This window comes from Spinacia oleracea, chromosome 1 (genome assembly GCF_020520425.1).
Source record: "Spinacia oleracea cultivar Varoflay chromosome 1, BTI_SOV_V1, whole genome shotgun sequence".
Lineage (NCBI taxonomy): Eukaryota > Viridiplantae > Streptophyta > Magnoliopsida > Caryophyllales > Amaranthaceae > Spinacia > Spinacia oleracea.
This window is the reverse complement of record NC_079487.1, coordinates 6,456,149-6,462,148: the sequence shown is the minus strand read 5'-3', so window position 1 is coordinate 6,462,148 and position 6,000 is coordinate 6,456,149.

The following is a 6,000-nucleotide window of genomic DNA, read 5'->3' as shown; positions in this document are numbered from 1 at the left end:
TATTATCGGAAATGGAAATATTACCGGAATCGGAAATATTGCCGGAAACGGAAATATTGTCAGAATTGGAAATATTACCGGAATCGGAAAATAATTTCGGAAACGGAAATATTAAATATTTGTTCGAAACGGAAATTAATTCCGGAATCGGAAATGTTAAATATTGTTCGTGTCGGAAATGAATTCCGGAATCGGGAATTTAATCGGAAAGCGTATCGTACGAAATAGCAACGGACGAGGCTTGCTAGACGAAGGCCCAACACGAAGCCAGGCCGTCGCCCAGCAAGCCACACGCATCCAACAACACGCCAGGGCCTCGACCAGGCCCAGCCAAGGCTTGGCGCGCGCGCTCGGCGATGGGCTGCGAGCAGTGCGCCTCAGCGCTGTGCGCTCAGCGTGGGCCGCGAGGCTTGCGCATGGGCTTGCGGTGCTTGTGCGCTACGTGTGTGTGTGCTATACGAATCCTAAAGCTATCGGAATTCGTGCATAGATTAAATCCTAATCTTAAAAGATTAAATTAATTATTTAGAGTTCTAATAGGATTCTAATTAATTAATTAGTATTCTAACAGGATTCGAAATCCTTTCCAAGGTTCTATAAATATATGCCTAGGGTCATAAATTTATATACGAGTTTTTCAACAAGTATTCATACAATAAAACGGTGATTTTTGAGCAGAAAAATCTGTCACATTCTTGCCCATAATTAGCCGAAATTATAGTACCTTAAGGGCGATTCTAGTTGGTCAATCTTAAGGCGGATCTAGACGTGCTGTGGACTATCTACGGAGGGACGACACTTGGAGTCCTAAAGACTTGTTCTTGTTCGGTTCGGGCGCAGCTAGGGAGGGCACGCTACAAAATGTATGCACCTAAACTATGCTAACTGATTATGTGTAAATAATATGTTTCCTGGCATTAAGGTTTTTCGGCCGAACCCAGAATTCCCAAATTCGAAGCCTAACAATGACTTTTCGGAGGTTTTAGTTTTTCGAACGCAAAAGTTTGTAAATTTAAGATGTTAAATTGAATATTTGCGATTCTTGTTGATAAATCTTGAATTTTTGATTGACCTACTGTATATGTTTAACAATTTTGAATGCCTAGACTTGTTAATTATACAACCTAATTTGTAATTATGATTAATTTGTTGAAATTCGAATAATTTAGAATTGATTTGATTTTCATTATTAATTAATGATTTAATTAGGTGTCCATGATTAAAAACCACCATAAAAATTGTTAATTTGTGATAAATTTTAAATTTTTATGACCTAGATTTGAATCCATGTTAATCGGAAATTAATTGATTAATAAATTTTCGATTTTTCGCCTTAAAATTATGAAATTAATATGTTTTATTAATTTGTCATAAATTTTAAATTAAAAATTTTAAATTTTTATGAAAAACGCTCATGAGTGTTGCACGCACAAAGCAAAGGACGCTACGTGTTACCCTTAAGGGGTGTTGTATAGTGCGGGCACGCGACGACAAGCAAGGGAGCTCGTCGCCCGTGCGGTACGAAAGCAACGAGCAACCAAGCATGGCGCGCGCGCGAGGCGAGGCTGCCTGGGCGTGTGTGCTGTCTACATGGGCGGTGGGCGATGGGGCGTGGCACAAGTCGAGGCGCGCGCGCGGGAGAGCGCAAGCTGGGTCGCCCAGCGAGCACTGCTCCGCGCACCAACGAGCGCTGCCTCGCCACGAGAGATTGCTCGCGCCTAGCGAGCGGTGCATCCCTTGCGTGTAGCTGCTGCTGCATTGTGCCATGGCCGTGCGATCAGTCGTGCACTCGATGGGGCTTGGGCGCAAGCCCGTCGTGTTATGAATTTTGAATTTTAATTTGAATTTTCAGTTCGGAAATAATTTTAATTAATTTTAAAATTAATAATTTAAATTGTTTTCTCGGATTTTAATTTTTAATATTATAATTATTATAAATTTTAATTTATACTAATTAGTTTACTAAAATTAAACCTTGAACTAATTTAAATTCATTTAATTCAACTGAAAAATAAATTAAATAAATGGATTCGATTATCATTTTATATGAGCTTTAAATTTAATTAAAATTGTATGTTTCCGGTTAGACTAGAAATACATTTTTATGTTTAAAATTAGTAAATCATATAAAGTTAGTGGTTTAAGTGGGAGCCTTTAGTCAGAAACTCTTGATTAGGTCTACAAATCCTTTAAGGTGAAACAACTTGATTAGAATTAATAAGGACAGAATAATTAGTACATTATTATTGCCCTTGATTAATTGCTGCAAATATTTACATGATGCATACAATGTGTTTTACTAACCAGCTATGTGGGCCATTCATGATAATGAATGGGTGAATGGTATATATTGTATATGTACTGTTTCGCAGGTTAAGAAGTGACTAGTATGGCCCAAATAGGATAGAAAATATGGTCTGCGTACCATTAATTTGAATGTAATTGGTCTAATGCACCAAAGTTTGTTTTTCAATTCAAATATGGTCTGCGTACCATCAAATAGTTGTAATTAGTTTAATTATAGCTGATCCTATTTGAAGAAAATGGCGCCTCCCACGGCGAAATTCAAGACGGAGTTTCCAACCCATTTTCAAGACGGACTTTGAAGTAGAAGCTTCAAGATGAAGTCGGGCCATACTAGATCACATTTATCTTATGCATGCTTTAAGTTATTTATTGCTGTTAAATATGTCTTAATTATGCATGAGATTTTGGCTTAATTATATTGCATGATTAAGGATTTTAGTTCACTTAAAATCTAACCAACATAGTAAGAGCCTTAAGTTCCAAACTTTAAAAATTGAGTTAAAAGGTGCCATGCCAAAATAACACTTACTTGGATAACCTTTTCATCAATCTAGTAATAGTTTTACGCTCAGGGAGGTGTTACTTATTGCTCCTAAAGGGGTAAGGTACACAAATAATTGTGAGTACATGTTAGTTTTGGTGAAACTCAACGATATAAGTAAGGAGTCCTTTTATGTCGTGGCAAATTCGATAGGTTTACCTAATAAGTTCTTAGACGTACCTATCAACCAAGAGTAATTTCTAGACTATTAGCAAAAGGCTTTTGCTTACTTAAAATATTTTAGAATTGAATCTAAATACATAATGTGCTTAATTCTTCAATGATTTAAGGATCTTGGAATCATTTTATTCACACCTGCCGGAACAATAAATTCGAATAAAATGCTAATGACTTGTTTAAATTGCATGAATGCTTTAATTTTCAAGTTATTACTCATGATAAATGTTTAGACTTTGCATGCTTCAATGTATGTTTTAATTATTGTTTATAATTAAATATCTTGCATTGCAGTAAACCCTTTTAGAAAGGTAACAGTATATTTCCTCGATTGATAGTGAATCCAAAACAATTCACGGAAATGAGAGAAAATGAGCAATTTAAAATGTACGTTTCTTTTAGCGACTTTTATGGTTGTTTTCGAGTATCAAAGTCGAATGGCGAACCGATTTGTGAATTCAAAATACAATGTAGTTTTGAGATCATAAAGCTTTGAGTTTAAACGCTCAGCTTTACCAATGGTTAACAACCTAAAATCTTTTTCCATTTAATTCTCGAATGAGTCTAGTCCCTAGACATTCAAATAGATCGATGCTTAGAGAACTTTAGAAAATTCTGGTAAGATCATCTAGTTGAAACAGAATATTCAACATAAATGGTAAGAACTTTGTTGGAGTGACATTGGACATGTCTAAACAAAGTATAAAAGTCAACACTAGAGAATTCAATTCTTAAGGCTATAAGAAGGGTACAAGAAATAGGAAAACAAAGGAACAGATGAAAGGAATTTACAATTCCGTTTCTACCTATAAGTTTATGTTTAAAGAAAAGTGACCTAGCAATCAAACTTCCTTGGTATGATATACCGCTTGAGGTTCTTACTTCGGTAATGACTCAAACAATGGAAGCTAGGATACACTAATGGCCTACAAGTGGGAAATGAAGCATGGCAATGCTACATTAGTTGTAGGGTCATCTGGTTTGTTTTATGTCCTTTCAAGGCTGGAACTTAATGGCTATTTTGTTCCATAATCAACATACCTAAATTTCTGCTTCAAACACAGAAAGACTCACATTCAAGAAAAACAAAAACAATGTTTGTTTGTTTATTTGAATGAAATGGTCATTTACGGGTTGAGTCAATATGCTTGATTAAAACAAACAACTCTTTAACAATAAGAACTTTACCAGGTTCAAATCAATCTCCTGATTTGAGTTCCACAAATCTTTGGCATTGTTACTTAGACCGTATCAACAAGTTAACATTCAAAAGCTCTATTTTAATGGACTTTTGAAAGTTGGTTGATTTCTAGATCAATTTAAGACAAGCAAGTCTTACTTGTTGAAAGTAACAAAAGATATGAACTATTTTTAGAACACCTAGACAATAAAGTTCAAAGCTAAAGAAAGATTTTATTACTTTATTATTTCACATAGATTTGAGTGAATATAGGTTTATTTACTCAAAGTGATATAAGTTTGAATCTGTTTGGCTAGTTCAAAGATTCAGAAGTATAAAATCCACTTGGCAAGAAATCATAAAGATCTAGGTTAGATCATGTTGATGATTACTTGAGACCAAAAATTATCATCAATGATTGTGCGTTGTAATTTCACGATCTAGCTCCATAAGATATGGCATATCTAAGTTGGAATGATCGAAGTCAATTAATACTTGATTCGATCAAATGATGAATCATAAAGAATTTTCCTATAATTTCTAAAACAAAAGGCTCAACTACCACCAAACTAAACTAAATTAGTCAAAGCTATTGAAAAGTAATTTTAGAATATCTTTTCAATAATATATATCTAAAGAGTTGCTAAACTCAGTGGGAGCTGAGTGTTTGTTATTCGACAAACTAAGGCCCAAGTCTAGATATATGTTTCATTGTGATTTATTCAAATGAGACACAAGGGTATTGTTTCTACCACAAATTTTGAGAACATAATGTTTGTTTGCTCGAAATAATGTCCTTTTGAAGATTCGTTTCCAAAATGACAAGTGGGAGAAAATAGACCTCGAAAGTCTTCGAGGCGAACAACAAACATAAATGGAAATTCCGGAGGCTTTTCGAAGTTATTCAGAAAATCCAAACTTGTATTCTTTAGGGACTTTAGAAGTGGCTTTAAAGAATAGACATCTCTTAGAAGACTTTACAAGTGCTTCAAGGAGAACAGAATATTCAAAGGACTTTCAAGTGGCTATTGATATTCTATTGTTTGATGTTCTATACCCAAGTAGGCATAGAGTTCAAGTCACTGAAACTATGAGATTCTTATATTAGATAGTGAAGAAACATGGAGTTCAGGTCACTGAAGCTATGCGATTCTTCTATTAGATAGTGAAGAAACCTACAACTTGCAGTTAAACTATTATCGTGAGTTTATGACCTGTGAGAAAGCTATGAGGAAACCCAGATTCCCTAAAATGGTTAGAGGCCATATATAGACTCAAATGTTTTAAATGGTTAGAGGCCATAAAACATACTCAATGTTTTGATGACAAAATTGAAATTTTGTTGATTTACAAGAATAGTTTCACACCTATTGGTTGCAAGTTTGTTTTAACGATAAAAACCATCAAACATGAAATTGTGTTCACACACAAAGCTAGATTAGTTGCTAAAGGTTACAAGCAAATTCACGGTGTGGATTGTGTTGAAACCTCATGCATAATCGTAATGCTTAAGTCTATAATTCAAGCAATGATTGCATATTGGTACATATGGCAATTGGATGACAAAAGTTCGTCCTCAATCAAATGTTGGAAGAAACTATGTACATGGTATGTCATAGGATTTGTGGATCCAAATAAATGCTTGAAAAGGAAAGCTAAAATCTAAGTACAGATTTAAGCAAGCAATTGGGAATTGGAATTGTATTTTAGTGAAGCTAATAAGTATTTTAGTTTCATAAAATGTACATGATTCTTATAGATATATAAGAAGCTTAGTGGGAGTACATAAAACTTA